At 43.7% G+C, this 18,284-nt stretch overlaps 1 protein-coding gene across 1 annotated transcript in view; it reads right to left on the bottom strand.

The window, feature by feature from the left end:
- The window catches only part of AGBL1 (ATP/GTP binding protein-like 1), a 509,246-nt gene that overhangs the window by 530 nt on the left and 490,432 nt on the right, over positions 1 to 18,284 (bottom strand). The window lies entirely within an intron of this gene.

Genomic DNA, 18,284 nt, shown 5'->3' with positions numbered 1-18,284 from the left:
CAGAAAGTGGGAGTGGCAGAGACAGGAGGGACATGAAGAGACAAGTCAGCGAAGGGCGCCGCTGGGAGGGCTGGAAGGAGGCGTGTTCTGGCCGTCTGGAGTTCTCCCCAGGACCCGCCCCTTGCAACGTGCGGCCACAGCCTGGGAGGGCCGCGCACTGGGGGGCTCCCGTCTCCCCTACCAGCAGAGTTCACCCGTCTGAGTGCAGCAGGAGGCCTCCGGACATGGACACCCCCCTCCCGGATCAGAGTGCCCAGGCCCTGGGGTCGCAGTGAGCTGAGGCCGCAGGGGTACATGAAATGCCAGGCCCCCCACCCCAGGACAGAGTGGGCTGGGATCTGGCAGCAGGACGCGGTCTCGCTGCGTCGCAGCCCTGAGTCACGGGGCACAGCTCTCCGTCATCATGATGGATAATTTATTGGAATCAGGGAATTAATCCAGGTTCAAATTAATACATGGGAAAACAAACGGGGGAAAGAGCTGTCTCTGCACTGCGGCGCTGCTCACGCCCGGCCGCTTCCCTCCAGGTGCTGGGCGGCAGGACACAGACGGGACAAGAGGAAGGGGCCGCTGCTGACAGGGAATTTGCCCGCAAGGAGCCGCGAGCCTCGCCTGCCTGAGACACCTTGTTTTCTGAAGTCTTTCTAATCACTCCTACTTAGGACTTAACCAATTAGGATTAACAGCGCGCTGGGTTCCTACTCCGTGATTTATAGAATGCAAGCACTTCATAAATCAGCCCGGGCTGTTCATCCACCTGCCTCGCCATAAACAATGGAAATGGGTCATCAGCGGCGTAGTTACATGCTAGCTGGGGACATGAATCAGGCCGGTCCTTATCGTCCACTGGCTGGCTGAGCTGCTTCTGTGAGCTCCCGCCGCCCCTGCCACTGAAGGTCTGGTGGGATAGTGCCCGGCGGAGAGCCACAGCCCCCACAGTCACGCAGCATGAGACGGGGCCACCCTGTTTCGCGTCTGAACGGTGAGCCGCAGGTAGCTGAGCCGGGGAGGCGAGCGCCAGGGAGCTCGAGTCAGCGGGAGGCCGCTTCCAGGTACCGCGGCAGCCCGGAGCGGGGTGCAGAGCCTGAGTCCGCACCTGGCTGTGGGCTCGCAGAAACCCCTCACTTCACCAAGGCAGCACCCACGCAGGATTGCCTGAGCGCCCGACGAGAGGGCGCCGGGGGCCGATGCCTCGGGCATAAAGCAGCCAGCAGACTCTGACGCCACGGCTCGCCGGGAAGGAAGGAAGGTGCTGGCCTAAGGCCTGAGCATGGCTTCACGTCGCGGCGAGTGAGAAAAACACTGCGAAATGGCCCACGGGGCACAGCCAGTCGTTTCTCTAAAAGAGAATTTTCATCCCAGCACTTCCCCGTTCAGGGATTTGCACGACTCTGCCTTGCTCATTACTGCAACGTGGATTCTGAATACCGACGACAGACCGGGTGGCCTGAAGGGGACAGCTGGCAGTGTCCCTGAGGAGACCGCCACCTTCCTTCCCGGCCAGGCCTTTCCTCCACTGTGGGGTCCCCTCCCTCCCTGACCTGCCCTGCGGTCAAGTCGTCAGGCTCTTCTTGCGACCATTCAAAGGAACCACACGGAATTTTTGTGAGCTTTTACTCATGTTACCAATTTCCTTTATCTAAAATGTTCTTCTGGCTCCTCAACATCCAACCAAGTAAGATATATCGTTTTTAAAATGCTCACATTAATTTTCCACTAACTGATTATTTTGATAACTTGATTTCTTTGAAATTTTCTTTCTGTAAAAATTAATCTTCACACACCAACTTACTTAGCATCGATCCTTAATGTTTACAGTCTTAATGTGAGTCAGGCCTCCTGTCCAATTCACTTTATTCTATAAAACACCTAGAATGTGCTGAGAACCTTGAATAGCATCACCAAGGCAAACTTACACCAGGAACACATCTATAAGAACAGGGACACACGCACAGAGACACATGAAAATTGATATTTTGAGCATCTTCTGGGGACTTTCTTTTCAAAGAAAAGAAAGAAAAAGAAAAACCCTTTTCAAAGGTTATATATGTGAATTATACCATGACTGTCATGTTGATGCATTATAGTGATTTCAAACAAAAGAGGGTTTGTCATTCTTATGTTAAAATACATAACACAAATGCAATATAATGTACATGGGCCTTAGAGACTATAAAATATATAAATTATAAGTTTTGTATACAGATATGCAAATTTGCACAAACACGTGCACACACACACTGTCAGTGGTAAGACTGTTCCCGCTCAGTGCCAAGGACAGCGACAATGACCCTGCCTCTGTCACCCTGGCTGGTGTCACAGCTGTCTTCAGGGCAGGAAGAAAACCTAACTGTGTCCATCAGTGACAAGAAACCCTCACCAGGACATGATTATCTGATGTCGCCCTCACTCAGCAGGAAAAGCACTGCTTTTCTTCTGTTTGAGCAGTGTCAGAGAATGACAGTTCAAAGAGGAGATTAGATAAGACCCAGAGTCTCATCACATAATGTCTACTACATCCAGATTTCAATCCAACGAAGTTCACTCCAAGACGGAGCATAAGCAGCATTCTGAAAGCTGAAGACACATCAAAAACCTTGACAGCCCAGGACTTTCAATGTCCTCATTGTAGCAGATGGCAGGATGGGATATTTTATATAGCAGAGTAGTAGTCCACTGTGAGGTGGTGTGAGTGAGTGTGTATGTGTGTGTGACATCTTCTTTAGCCAGTCTTCCATCTATGGATACTTAAGCTTCTAGATCTTAGCTGTTGCAAACAGGGCCACTGTAATAAACACAGGAGAATATACATTTTTTGATGAAATTAGAGACAAAATTGTAAGCTCTCACTCATGTTCAGAATATAAAGAAACAAAGTAATCAAGCAAACGAAACAGAAAGGAACTCTTAGATATGGAGACCTTGACAAGTATCGAAAAAGTAGATGATGGAGAGGTAGGCAAAATGAATGAGGGATCAACTCTAGGGGGCCCTGTAAACAGTAAAACTGTACCTAGCATATCAGTATCAATGACATGCAAAATATCTAAATGCATCCGTTATAAAAGAATTGTCAGAGTGGACTATTTACACTTTGGTGTACAATTACCTCTAATAACAATTGTATTCCATCTCTGTGTTATCTCTAATAACTTTCTCAAACAGACTGAAACAGCAGATGGAAATGAAAAGGAAAAGATGTCCCATGCAAGCATTAATCAGAAAAGTCAGCAATCTTTGTATTAAAATCAGGTAAAGTGGTCAGCAGAGCAAAGGAAACAACCAGAGACCGAGACAAAGACAATGATAAAAATGTCAACACATCAAGGAGTCCCCTACACCAGTGTGTCAAACAAGAGGGTTACCAAATATAAAAAGCAAAACACGATAGAGAATTACACAAATATATGTAATAATAGTTTAAGAGTTCAACATTCTTTCCTCAACAATTGATTAAATAACTAGACAAAATCAGCAATATCAACCAGCAAGATCGAGCTGATGTTCACAGAATACTCCACCCTGCAGAATGCATATTGTTTTCCAGTGCTCACAGAGTATGCCCAAGACAGAGCATACCCTGAATTGTGAAAGAAGTCCAACAAATTTAAAAGAAGTGAAATTGTGCAGTGTGTCCTGTGACTTTGGTGGAGTTGAGCTAGCAATCAAAAAGAGAGAAATACAAAGGAAAAATTTCCTAACATTTTGAAAGTAGATAAAACACTACTAAATAATTCAAACGGTCAAGTGAGGAGTCTTAAGAAAAAATTAAAAAACCTGAACTATATGAAAACGTAACGTATCAAAATGTGTGGGGCATGGAGTGAGAAAGGAATTGATAGCAAAGAATGCTTTTCTTAGGAAAGGTTAAAACCAAAAATCTGTGCTTCCACCCCAAGAAAGTAGAAACAAAATAAACCCAGAACAAGTAGAAGAAAGGAAATAATGATGATGAGCAAAAGTCGATGCATTTGAAACAGAAAAACAATAGAAAAAAATCAATGAAACAAAGAGCTGACAGTTTGAACGGATCTATAAAATTGACCAACCTCTAATAAGACTGACGAAGAACAAAGGAGGAAGGTACTAATTACCCATATCAGGAGCAAAGCAGGGGCTCTCTTTAGAGACCTCTTAGTCACAAAAAGAATAAGAGGACATCAGGAAAAGTTTACACGCATAAATTTGACAACTTAACTGACAGAGATCAATTCTTCAAGAAGCAAAAGCAAATACAATCTATTAAAAATCAAATAAAAAATTTTAAGCTCTTGAAAAAATCCCTAAGCATAAATATTTTCATTGAAGAATTTTACAAAATGATTGAAGAAAAATTGACACCATTTCTACATAATCTATTCCAAAATTAAATGAGGGAGTAGTTCCCATTGATAGGATGAATCAAGTCAAGTAATTCCTTGTAGTAAGACCAAACCATGATAGAAAAACAGTACAATATTTCTTGTGACTGCAAATGCAATATCTTTAACAAGCTCTGAGCAAATAGAATTTAACTTTATTTAAAAACTTATATACCCTGGCTGAATATGGTTAATTCTGGGGATGCACAACTGGCTCATAGTTAAAAATCATTCCATGTAACCCACTATATTGACAGGTTAATGAAGGAAAACAGTCACATGATCATATACACTTATGCAGAAACAAACTGACATAATTCCCATAATTCCCACACCCATTAATGATAAAAAATACTCAGGAAAAAAATCATTAGAGGAGGATTTTCTCACCTTGAAAAAGAAAATCTATAAGAAACTACAGCTAATATTACACTTAGTGGGGTAAGACTGCTTTCCCCTTAGAATTAGAAACAAGTCAAAGACATCTGCTCTCCCCATTGCCACTCAACATGGCTGAGAAGTCTAGGTAGACAGCAAAGCAAGATATAAACATGAAAGGCATATAAGATGGGAAGGCAAGAAAGTACAACACCACAGCATAAATCCCAAATTATCAATGAGATCCAGGAGGTCAGGGGTCAGAGGTTATAAGATCAACACAGGAAAATCAGTTGTCTTTCAATGACTAACAATGGACATGCTAAAATGGATTCCTTAGGTGGCAATTTAGCAAAGTATAAAACTTACCCAGCCTGGAGGCCCATCTCTGCATCACACAGGTGCTCAGGCTGCCCAAGATGGAAAGGACTAAATGTCTTTAGTTCCAGCACGCACTGCTCTCCCTTTCTCCTATGGGCCACATCTGCTGTGGAATTGTTCTCAACTATCTGGCTAATGCTTACAACAGAAGAATTATTCCCAGCTCCTCTCCCACCCCCACACTTGAATTCCTGCCCCATCACACTCTCCCCCACGTACCTGGGTATGTTCTGCTATGGCACTGGTGGTAAACATCACCTGCGTTTGGTGCCTCCCTCCAGAACTAGGTCTTCTACTCCTGTATCCTCCATGCCTGACACAGAGTAGGTGTATGATAAACATTTTCTGAGTGAATGAATGAATGATCTTTTGTTTTCATTCTCAAGATAAAAATCCTTTCAATGGGCCCTACATCACCAAGATTCTATTACAGCTAAGATTATAATATTACTCATCTGATGTTCCCATGCATAATTCTCTTAATGCTACAATAGGAAAACCTTGTTCTTGCCTTAACTGAGTCTTCTCTCTGGTAGATCCTTCTCCACCTTAATCATCTTTCTGTCCAACTACTCTCCGCTCCAACTACTCTCTGCTCTAATCTATCCAACTACTCTCCACCTTAATCATCTTTCTATCCAACTACTCTCCGCTCTAATCAATTTATTCTTTAAATTCTCTTAAAAATAGGAAGAGAAAAATCAGATTCCAGATTCAGTCATCCATGCTGGACCCCCACTGAGACTAAAGATTTATTCTCATTGTCGTTTCAACCTCACCCAAAAGTGTAATTCTAAAGCACCTGATTTAGAGGTTCCTAATCAGCACTAGTGAAGCCATCTCCATGATGGTCCAGGGCATGCGACTTTAGCAGAAGTGACATTTTCTTTGGCTAAATACTTTGTCCACAAACTCTTTATTTACTTATTTATTTTGCTTAGAAGAACTGGGGTCTATGCCAGAGGTGCAGGGGCAGGGGTGAGAGGATTCCCCAGAGACAGAGTAGGGAGCAGAACAGGCGGGTTCACTGAAATGCAGTGATAGCCTTAGGCCACCAGGAAGCTTCCCCCACTCCCTTTCTGTCCATCACACCCTCCGTCCCGGTGAGCCCCGGCTGTATCCAGAGGGGAAGCTGCCCTGTTCATGAATCACTCACAGCCAATTAGCTCTGTACATTTTTCATTTTTCTTCTTAATAAGTCCAACAAAAATATATTGTTTCATTGCTTAATCCAAGAATACAGTCTACATTCTACTGTATCTGGAACTCTCATAAAAATCCTACTGGTCTGTCTACCTGGACTCTCCTGCTGCGAGCACCAGACAGCAAGCTCAGTGACTAAGACATGCCTCAATCGTGGGGCACACCCAGTGAGCGCTCAACTCAGGGCTGGCATCTTGGGCCCAATAGTCTTTCACGTCGAGCATGTCTTATGCTTTAGCTCCTTTTGATGTGCTGTGGACCTTCCCCAGTGGACGCCAGCGGCATCCTCCCCTGGCAAGGCGTCTCCAGTCCACTGCGCAGAGAACTTCCCCCAGGGTGGGGGGACAGCAATTCAATGGCTGACACCTGAGGAAATGTAAGGGGACACGGAGGAAATGCTCACTGAACTCAAATGGAGTTGACTGTGACACGCTGAGATGTGAACTAAAAGAAAAACTGGAAGGAAAATACCTAATGAAGGATCACTGTTGCAAGATAATGTTACTGCAATAGAAAAAAAAAATATTACTTTGTTAAAGAAAACAACAATTTTCTAGGAATTGAAAGTTGTTTTCTCAAAAATGATAGAAAGCATCAAGCACGATGAAAAGGCAATCTTAAGTTGTCAGATTCCTACACTTAAATTGGACATTTAATTCAATCTTCATCAAAATACCAATGGCCATCAGCATCATCATAACATCTCACAAGCAAGCTGTTTAAAGTCAAGCCCAAGATTCTCCTGCTAAGTATCATCACCATTAATTGCCATTTTTCTGGCAGTTCAACTCAATAAAATTTGTTAGAAAAAATGAAAGATTTAAATATAGGAAGAGGAGAATAATACTGCTATTTGTTGACAGGTTTATGTGCCTGGAAAATTCAAATGAGTCAAATGAACTGAAAGCAATGAGTACTTAGAAAAAATAAAAGCTTAGATAACCAGTTATTAATTTATATACATATGCAAGATCTCTTTAATTAGATGTATATAGTATTATATTTCATATATAATAAGCAGAAACCATTCTATATTAATATATTACTTTTGGTATTATACTGCTATACCCCATACAATATGAAGCGATCATCATTTATATATATATATAAACATATAATTTTATTTTAAATAATTATAATACAAATATATATAAAAATATACAGAATCTCCTTGCTATCCAAGCACTAACCAATGAAATCTTTAATGTCAGAATAATGATTTCACTCACAATAGAGCCTGGTATATGACATGTTTTATCAAAAAATTAAAAGTATATATTTGTTCATGTGAAAAAAGTACCAAATTTCACTGTGGGTAATAAAATAATACAAACACTTGCAAAGACATTTACAAGATATTTTCAAGTCAATATTTTACTCGATCATATGAATCTGTGAAAACGGTTATAAATATAGCTAGAAGAGCAAAACAGTAACAAAACATGTAATTTGATAAAAAAGAAAAAAAATTTTCAAGGGTAATGAGGTGTTACTCTATTCATGTCAAGACGCGTCTGTAACAAAACGTGAAACTGTGGGCAAAGAATGGCGCAGTGCAAGACAGCAGCAAGTTGACTGTGGAAACCCATGGTGTACAACAGTCGTGCCAAAGACGGCGACTGTGACAATTTGGCATGAAATCTAGTTATGCCAACCTCAGACGTGCACAGAATATTAATTACAAATGACTTGAAAGGATCAGGAAATTCATGACAAGAAAACACTTGAGATTTCACAGAACGTATTTTAAAATTCTTTCTAATTTTGATGTCATAGACAACTTGACTCTAAAGACAATTTAAAAGAAAGCTTTTAAAAAAGAAAAGAAAAATTCTCTAAAACCCAGTGAACACATTTGAAAGGTGTGGAAAATTGAAAAAAAAATTTTGCAGTGTATATAACAATCAGAAAAAAATTCTCACCAATGAAAATTGACCAAAGAAATGAGGAAACACTTCAGAAATGAAAAATTAAAATCAAAATTAGCAAACAAACAGAAAATATATGAGAGAGCTGTATTAGAGATGATCCCAAGGAAACTATAACCTCAGCAGGCTGCAAAGATTCCCTTGAGAGATAATTTGACAATACACAACAAACTTTTTCCAAAAGACACTATCATTCACCTAGTTATTCAACATCTATTCATTTAAAAGTTTGTGTGGACTGATTTATGTACCAGGGTCATTTAACTTAGCTTTGTTTATAGAAGAACTATGCAAGCAAAGAATTCCCATGTAAGCATTCTTTTCACTTTCATTCCTGAGCTCTCCAAAACTAAAAACAAAAATACGAAAGATTGTATCATTTATGCTGAAACTAGGAGGTGACCTTAAGCCACAGACTATGAAAAATACATGCCAGATACATTAAAAGTTTGAAAACTGAAGGAGAGAATAGTAAGTATGGACAAAGCATTCTCTACTTGCCAAGCACCCTCAAGTTTCCTCTAAAAGTAAGTGAATGTTCTGAGGTTCTCAATCGAAAAAATCTTCTCTCTGAGGAAGTTGCATGGAGGGAAAGTGAGGTAAAGAGAAAGAAGCCATCACCGGGACACAGTTTACCAGCACTGTGCATGGTCAGGCCGGGGGAGGGCACATGATGATCATCTCCCCAAGACACACGTACAATTCATTCAGATAAACCATCTTCATGTGAAGGAGGACTGAGTTGCAAATCAGGACTACTCACAACAGCAAGACGTGAAAACAATGACCTGCCCATCTCCAGATGACTGGTAAGGAACGTGGGGAAGAGCTTCTGGGTGGAATGTTACTCGGCGATTTCAGAAAACCAAATCTTACTCTGGGCCACATGGATGGAGCTTGCAGAGCTGATGTTCAATGCAGTAAGGCAGAAAGTGAGAGATGAACACCAGCTTGTTCCACTCACATGTGGGCCATAAATACACAGGCAAACCAACTAGCCAAATACGACAAAAGCAACTCAGAATAAAATGGCAGGTGGCGGTGTGTGGGGGGGGGCGGGGTAGATGGAGGTGAATGATTGCTGGTGGGTAGGGGTGGGGTACACATGGGGTGTCGGGCGGTCTTCCCCAAACTCAGGCAGTATTGTAAACCTATGGGAAATCAATACAAAGTTGCTTAAAATGGGAGATTTGCAATTATTTCTTAGCAAAACAGAGTGGAGAATATAAATACTAAGTCTCTAAAGAAAAGAAGTTTACTATATTTGGGGGCTTTAATAACAACAGGGATGAGCTTTTGACCGGTATTTTGCTTACTCTCATTCATTCATTCATTCAATCATTTATTCATCAAATATTTAGTCTGTGCCTACTGGGAGAGCAAATACAAAAGATAAGAAATGTTTATAGCTCAAGAAGGAAATGGAAGGGACTTAAATACCATGAAACTGTAATCATATTTAAAGAAAGAAGAATGGAATTATGGGAAAAATCAGCGACAAAGAAGTCAGGATGGTGAAATTCATGTAAAACATATTGGACAAATGCAAGAAATAAAACACTGTACATGGATATGGAAGAATAAAATGTTGAGACAGTGTGCCGGGAAGTTACGCCCCGACTTGTTATACATGTCTATCTCTGTATGTGAAACAAGGTACTATATTGTGGAAGTAAAATAATAAAGGGCTAGTATAATGAGAAAATACATAATTCAAGGACATAATAATGTCAAATATAAAGACCTGGACTTGCAGATCAACATGATACAGCATAAAGCAGGAATGAATGTTGGGTACTGAGAATCTAGAACAATCTGTAATCTTATTCACTCAACCATCCACCCGATCCTGCTAGCTGAGTCTTCTCTGTGCCAACCAGTGTGCATTGATCTGGAAAACATGCAAAGCACTGAATCATTTCCTTGAAATGACACATCTAAGCAGAAAAATAAGTCTTCCAAAGTAGACTAATCTGACCCAACAGATCTAAGCAGTCACAGACCAAGGTTCTTCATACAGGGTGGGATTCCCAATTCCGAGAAAGACACAAAAAGATGAAAGCATGATTAAATATTTTATAAAATGCTAACAGATTTTGCAAAAGCAATACATTATCAACACGCACGATCTCAACAAATAGAACATTCCAAAATTATATCATGTTAGAATGCTATGTTACTTCAATAAACAGCAGTCAAATGGAATTTTTTCTAAAAGGGAAGAGAAAAAAATAGAAAAGCACTGGTTTCCCTTAGGGAGGCTCAGGTGGGAGTGGGGAAGACATACTCGATAAAACTCAAGCACTTCGAAGATAAACCTAAATAAAGATCTCAGGAATGGGAAAAACATGGTCAGAAAAATGCTGAGGATCATGTGGAAGATTCGAGGTTTAATCATGATATCATGAATTACAAACAGTGATTCTGGTTGGGGAATTCTTGAGTGCCTTATCAGAAATAAGCATAAAATTACCATGTAGGTATTGTTTCAAAACTCAGGATATATACAACACCCCTGCTGGGGCTGAAGAGTACAACTGGCTGAAGATGTACACACACAGACACATGGGGAGTCTCATGAGGACATAACACACCTGGAACCAGAACAACCAACACAAACACTCACAAATTGAGATAATAGGCTGATCGAGAAAAGATTATAAACAATATTTAAAATGGTCATGGAATTAGTATAAAAGAAATGCAAATGTAGCAAAAAGAATTAGATACTTTTCTAAAGGAAAAGGAGCACTTGAAAATTAAAAAAAAAAAAGTCTCTCTAGAAAAATAGAAGACACAGTAAACAGTTCAATGCAACAATTAATCAGCACCGAAGGCAGTTGAACAAGCAAGAATTGACAAGAAGAAAGCTGGTTGGAAGTGGATGTTAGAGAAAACTGGTATTAGTACTCAAAACGACATACTAGTTGGAAGGCGGTCACCCAAACATGAAAGAAATACTCTGGCAAGCAGGGAATCTTAAGGTTAAAAAAAAAAAAAAGCGAAGTCCATAATTAGCCACAGCAGGATGGAAGGGCATACAACGTGAAGAAGGACTAACCTCATGGAAACTGGGAAACATCACACTTAAATGAAATAAGATCACCCTTAAATGCAGGCAGTTATGTAGGCCTGCAGATCTTCCATTAATAAAACAGAGGAACTAGGTGAGGGATCTTTGTGATGTCTGACATTATCCCAAGTCGAAAAGTTTAATCTTAAAAACTTAAAAAGTAATAAAAATGCTAAACCCAGCCAACAAAACTGAATTAATGCCTTGAAAATGCTGAAGAAAACACATCTCAAACTAAAATTACAGACTAAGAACCAAGCCAAACCCAGAATGCTGTTTCTCCTGGATGAAGTTGAAAATAATGCCTTTGCCCACGCGTGGACCATTGCCGAAAGAACCACCGAGGCGCGTGCTCGAAGACTCAAGACAGACTCATGGAAGGAAAGTCGTGAGTATACTGGGTGATAAGAAAAATGCAACCTCTGACCATGGTGATACTAGACGGTGAGAACAGGGTGATTCAGAATATTCTCTGCAATGTGGACACAAGTGATGTTTGCACTTCCCAGCCTCAGCATGAAGGGTCCTGAATGATGCTCCATGGAGTAAGTTGGGGGAGAGAGTGGAACACTGAAGGGCAGGGAGGGGGCAGGAGAGAGGGAAAGGAAGGAGAGAAGGAGGGCAAGAGGGGGTGTGGAGGGAGGAAGAAAAGAACAGAGGGAGGGAGGAAGAGGGCAGGTGGGAGGGAAGTATAGGACATGGGCCCCAAAGCACAGTGCTGGTGGCAGGTGTCTCTGGCAAGGGTCAGGCTTGTGCCACATAGATCCTGCCACCATTCAGTCCCTTCTCTTATTCCACTGATCAAAACTGTCCAAGTCTAGCTAAATGCTCTCGCTGATCTATGCCATCCGGAAGGCAAAGCTTGCTGCCCACCTCTTCTTTGAAATCTTCCCCTACAACAGTAGCCAGACTCTCTCCCTCCTTTCACTGTGCGAGCACATGCAGACTGCTGGCCGGACATGTTGCTTGTCCCCACCTGGTATCCCTGCAGTAAGCAATGCTATGCATATTGACCCTTCGCTGGGCAGCAGGCTGCCAGCTGCATTGTCCTCGTGGTCAGAGCAGTGAGGAATCCGTGCGAGGTTCCAGTCTGGAGCCGTTTGCTCGTTCTAGAGAATTCCCTCTTCTCATGTATGGACTCACGCCAATGTCAGCCCTGCAGATCAAACAGCAGAGACCTGGTGTCCAGGGAGTGCCATCTTCTATGGCAGCATTCCGTGTGGCAGCGTGCAGACTCGTTTCAAAAGCTGCCATGTCATTTGTGGTTGCTGTCTCTGCAACTTACAGATTCTGCGCCCTCAGCAGGAGATGCCCATATGTGGCTGCATGTTCCTGTGATGCTGGGCTTCTACCATACTCTTTCCTGTTAATTCTCTCTCTGTCTTTGTCGCTCTCATTCAAAGATGGTGCACTCCACAGAAGGCATCGCGGTAGCAGGAACCAGCTTTAGGCAAAATTAAGCGGCGTCCCCTGGCCAGTGTGTAGTTCATGCCCACGAGGGGCGGGCACACAAGACATGTGGAAGCTGATTTCACTTCTTCCTTCCACCTGAACGCCTCGATGTCCTGTAGACACCCATTCAGAAGCCACTCTGGGGGATGCTGGAAAACAATGGGGGGCAGAGACACAGGCTGGCAGGCAGGCAGGTAGCTGGGGGTCTGGAATATTAACTCCAAAGACCAAATGAGAAGCAGGAATGTGCCTTTTCAGCTTCATTGTCTGCATCTGTAAATGGGCCACTGGTAGCTTTCTTCTTGGAATGATTCACAGGCGGCGGCTTTCACAGCGGAAGCCCTCCACTGTCACTCAGCTGAATTTGCATTCCCTCTTCTTCTCCGCCGTGTTTGGAGCCAAGGCATGAAAATATTTTTATCCCGGCAAGTTCATCACCTTCATCCTCAGACGCCAACCCATAAACGCAGCTTTCAACCCAGTCTCTAAGCGAGACCACTAAGAAGCCTCTCTCCCTGCAATTCTCCCAAGCCAGCCCCCACAGTAATTTGCAACTTCATGATGTGATAAATAGAACTTCTTTGTTTTGATTTTTCATTTGCATATTTATTGAGATATGACGATCTTAATTAGTTCTGCTTTTTTTGTTTTGTTTGTTTTCTTGGTTGGGAAAAAACAGCTTTCTCTAGTGCAAAATAATTTTGCATGCTAACAGGGTGAACAGAACCCAGCCTGTGGCGTTCCTTGATGTTGATACTGCCTAAAACACAGCTTTGCAGAATTTCTTTTCACGTGTTTTCTGTTTAAATGCTGAGGTAATGCTTAAGAGTTGGGTGAATGCCAGTCCTCAAGAGGCAGTCACCTACTGAGAGGCAAGAGAACACTTAACATTCTAGACACTCACACTCATTAGAATATGTTCTCCCCAGTCTACCGATCACCCATCTCCCTCCTCAAAGAGCTGAGTCCTCAAAACGTCTCCCCCAGTGAAAGGCAGCCCTGCTTCTTTTCGGCTTTTGTGGAGGAGGAGGAGCTGAGTTTTCCGGATGGCTGTGTCCCGAGGTCGTCCATGAGGTGGTGCTCACACACGCCAGCCCCTTTGGCCTGCTTTCTCTCAGGATGTGACTTTGTGAGTCCTGTGCCCCACAGAAGAGGCTCGCAGCCTGCCAGACAACCCGCAGGCACCTAGAGATGGCCAATGATGCCAACTATGAATTTCTCACCATCATCACCCAGAGTAATTAGCATGGTTCCCTAGTGGTTCCTACTCGTCAAGTTCTTCACACCATCGTGTTCTCACTGAGCCGCGCTTCCCAGAGGAAGGACGTTGCTTACTGTTTCCATGTGCGCAGAGGAAGGACGTTGCTTACTGTTTCCATGTGCGCACGCCGTTTGTAGTTAGCTCCAGGAGTGAAGCATTTCCCGTGCACGGCGCAATCCTGCCCATCACCTACTGCATGCCAGGTGCTTGGCGTTTGCGCTTAAGTCATCTAAAAGCTGAGCCGACAAGTAGCGTCATTCCCATTTTAGTGTTGGGAAAATTGAGAATTGGGGTTCGTAGAGTGACACATGCTGTAGAGAGCATTGAGAGCCTGACCCTACCCAGCTTTCTGCATTTCTCAATTCAACCAACAAATACTGATATGTAAAACCATGTCTGAGAATGAGCTGGGAGGGTGACTAACTCGTCCAAAATCAGTCACGCCTATTACACGGCCTGGAGGTCTAGAAAACGTACGCGCCTTTCTCTGCAGAGTCATGGAACTTGATGTCTTCTTGTTGAGCAGTGGCTCCCTCGTGTCGTGGGGATATGGACCGACATCCGTGAGATTAGAAATAGAATAAAAGGATGAGTGTGGGAGAAGCAGGGGGTTCCTATGCAAATAGAGAGATTTTTAATGAAACTTACTCAACTAATTTATCAACAAGCGCTTTTTCCCTTAAGTTCTTATAACTTCCATGATAAATGCGTTGACCTACGTGGCCTGCAGGAAAAGATCTATATAAGGATATGATGCTCTGGTTTATTGGAGAGGACTGTCAATAGCTAAAGATTTGGCAGCTGTGTAGGGATCTTTAAGTGGCTCGCGGATGTTTCAAATAAGTACTTTGAATTATTTATCTAGTATATTTGATGAAATGTCATTGATCGATTAATATTCATTTACAGTCCTCTTCTCTGGGAGCTTGCTGACTGGTCAAACAGAGGGGGTCTGGAATGCGCAGTGGCTTACTTCTGTACCCCAGAGACCTAGAGAGCTAGCTAGCCCAAACAGTGACTCAAGCAGGAGCTGCTGACCCAGTGTTGCCCACGAGAAGAGGTGTTCACGAGCAGATCAGAAATGAGTGACACTGCGGCTGTTACGGGTCTGGGAGGCGCTGCCTACGCCGGCTTCCCTCTGCCCTCACCAGGTTTGCTTGTGGATGGTCATGGGTCCATTCTGTTGAACACCTGCGGGTCACAACACTTAAACTCTATCATGAGCAAGTGGGCTTTGAGCAGTAGAAAATGGTTCCATGCAGGTTTCATGCAGGTTTCAACCCACCCACCATAAAAAGTAATTAAATAAGGAAGAAAATAACATGTTCCGAGAGGTGCATCCAGTCGCAGTGAGGCTGTCTCCCCCGACTCCGCTGCCCACAGCCTGTCAGCGTCTTTAAAAAACATGCCTGAGAACATTTTCTTGTCTGAAAAGAAATCAGAACATCTGAGAAAAGTACATGTTGGCAGAAACCACTTGGATTCTTGTTTCTTTTTGGGCCCAACTTTCTGGGCTAAGTACCACCACTCCGTTTTGTTTTTTTTTTTTATTAGAAGGATGTGCCTTTTTATATAATTTGAAACCACAAGGAAACAGACGTGGTAACTGGTATAAATTAAGCAAAATAGGACAAATAGGACAGGCGTCACAAGGTCAGGTTTCTCAGTGAAATCAAAACAAATATAGAGATGGCGGATTCAGTCCTTTGAAGCCTTAAAAGACGATCAATCTAGGCTTTTATTTTTTTTTTTAAAGATTTATTTATTTGTGCACACAGAACTGGGGTATAGGCCAGAAGTGCAGGGGTGGTGAGAGGATTCCCCAGAGACAGAGTGGGGAGTAGAACAGGCAGATCAATGAGGTACACTGCTGAGGGGAGCAGCGGGCGGGTCAGGAGAGGTCTGCCGCGCCATGTGGGTCACCTCCGGGACAGGCAGGAATCGAACTCATGCGGAAGTGGCTTAAGCTTCTTAGTGCTGTGCTTTAACCTGCTGCGCCACTAGGGAGGGCTCCAATCTACGCTTTTATTTTCCAACTCCATTTTAGAGACACATCTCCCTAAGTGCCACTCGGTACCTATTTGCGGTAGAACTCGATGTTAAAAATATGTACATATATTGGCCTTTCCAGAAGCATGGGCGCCTTTTACTCTCTGTGCTTCCCTTCACTCAAAAGTGATCGTGTTTCAACTCCACAGTTTCTCCCTTCCGACATGTCCTGATGAACAGTTTTGAGGCATAATGTCTCACCAAAGACCTGCGGCTAACAGCGCTGGAGATGCGGCCATGGCTGCTCACTGTCAAGCAGCCGGCCTGAGGCCCGGCACACACTGCAGGAGAGAGGTGGTGGACGGCGTGGGGACAGCCGGCTACGTGCAAAGCCAGCGATAGGCCCGGGGAGTTTGCTGGGAAGAGTCCTTTCATTGGGTCTGAGAACCAGACAATTCCACTTCACATTTAAATTTTATGAATGTATCACCCTTTCTCCCCAAATTGTTGATGTTCATACATCTTTAATAAAATTCTAGCTAATGGGACTTAAAAAGAATCCACAGTTCAAACTGAAGCATTCTCGTCACCTTTAAAAAGTGAATATATGATTGATTTTTAGCACTCTTGAACCGGATGGGTGTGCTTCTGATTAAATTGTAATGGACACACATTATATTAGTTCAGTAGGAGTGTACCTTGAGCACACTTGTCAGGGAGACGATACACAGTGTCGCCCTGTAAATACAGAGCTCTGGCGTTTGTCTCTGCTCTGAAATGCTCCCACAACTGGCCTGTTGCCATCTTTCCCCTAAGTTTTCAAATCTGCGATACACTATCCGTGGCGGTATCCTCTGCACTGACATTACCACCTGCCATTTGGGTTCAGTTTTGTTGGTTCCTTTGCAAATTTTAAAACTGCAGAAGTGACACTGTGAAAATGGGTCATTTCTTTATAAGATCATATGCTAAAACTTCAAGTGAACTAGTGTTTTTACAAGATTTGAACTCGCTGACCATGGGCATGGGCAGAGACACACAGTCTGTCCCAGAGAGTAAGAAGCACGAGTTTGAGCTGCCCACAAGCTGAGAGCAAGCGAGAAGACTGGAGAGAAGTCCCGAGGGGCTAGTGGGCTGGGGTGGGGGCCCCATGAGAAACAAAGCCAGCAACGACTCTGTTTAAAGATACTATTTTGTTATCTCCAAATTCCATGATTCTGTGAGGCTCTCAGGTTTCAGAGAGAAGGGTTTTGTGTTGCTACTGTTACAGACTGAAAGAATTCTTTCCACAAAACTTTTCGTGTGAGAACAAAATCTTTACCCTCTGAAACACCCAGGGATTCCAGGAAGTTTACAGAGCAATGGAGTCTGACCTCAGGTGTGGAGGGGGAGCAGCTGGCTTTTGTCTCAGACGTAGGAGCACAGATCTGTCACCCACCATCCGTTCTGGGGCAAACCACCATTTTGTGACTATCTTCTTCTATCTTGGCCAAACACGTTAGCCTTTTCTGGTATGGACAGGTGATCGCTTGGGTCAGACATGTTCTTCCTGACAACAAAGTGAACAAGTCAACCTGGAGCTGCTGGGGGAGACCACTGGGTTCAGGTGACGGTGAAGAGGGGTGCCTATCAGATGTCACACGGTGATCCCTTTTGCCCAGCTGATCCTCAGGCCATGCTGAGGTGCTTAGAATGGACTCCATACTGCAGAGACATCAGGCCTTATCACAGAGTGTAAGAGATGCTGTCATCACCTCCAGAGGGAGGGTACCCTAACCCCAAGAAACCCATTGTCACGGACCCCTGATTCAGTTAGAGGGGAATTTAATTAAAAGGGACTTAAAGGGTAAATTTAATTTACTACAGATATGACTGTTGGTCTTCAAGTACGAAGCCAGGGAAAGGGGAAGCCGGTCCCCTCTCTCCACCCACGGAGGTCGCAGCTGGGCAAGGGGAGCGGGGAGGAGCAGCCAGAGAAGAGACCAGGAGCAGGGAGCCTGGGGGAGGCACGGGGGGGCCCAGGGACTTGTGAGGAAGCCGCACTTGCTTCTTGGCCTTGGACTTGGGCAGGGGCTTGGGGGACATGGAGGGAGGCGCTTGAGGGAGACAGAGACGAGGGCGAGAGCCCTGTGGGAGGCTGACAATGGCAGCCTTCATCTCACCTTGTCGTCTGACTGTGAGCCTTCCCTCCCGGGCTCACCTGGCCCCTCTGCGCCCTGGGTCCCCCCAGAAGGTGCCTTACTTAGACTGTGGCAGCT

The sequence above is a fragment of the Condylura cristata genome, unplaced genomic scaffold, assembly GCF_000260355.1.
Source record: "Condylura cristata isolate star-nosed mole 26May11 unplaced genomic scaffold, ConCri1.0 scaffold00035, whole genome shotgun sequence".
In the NCBI taxonomy this organism is placed as follows: domain Eukaryota; kingdom Metazoa; phylum Chordata; class Mammalia; order Eulipotyphla; family Talpidae; genus Condylura; species Condylura cristata.
Note: the sequence above shows the minus strand (reverse complement) of the source record. Positions and strands in the feature narration are given on the sequence as shown.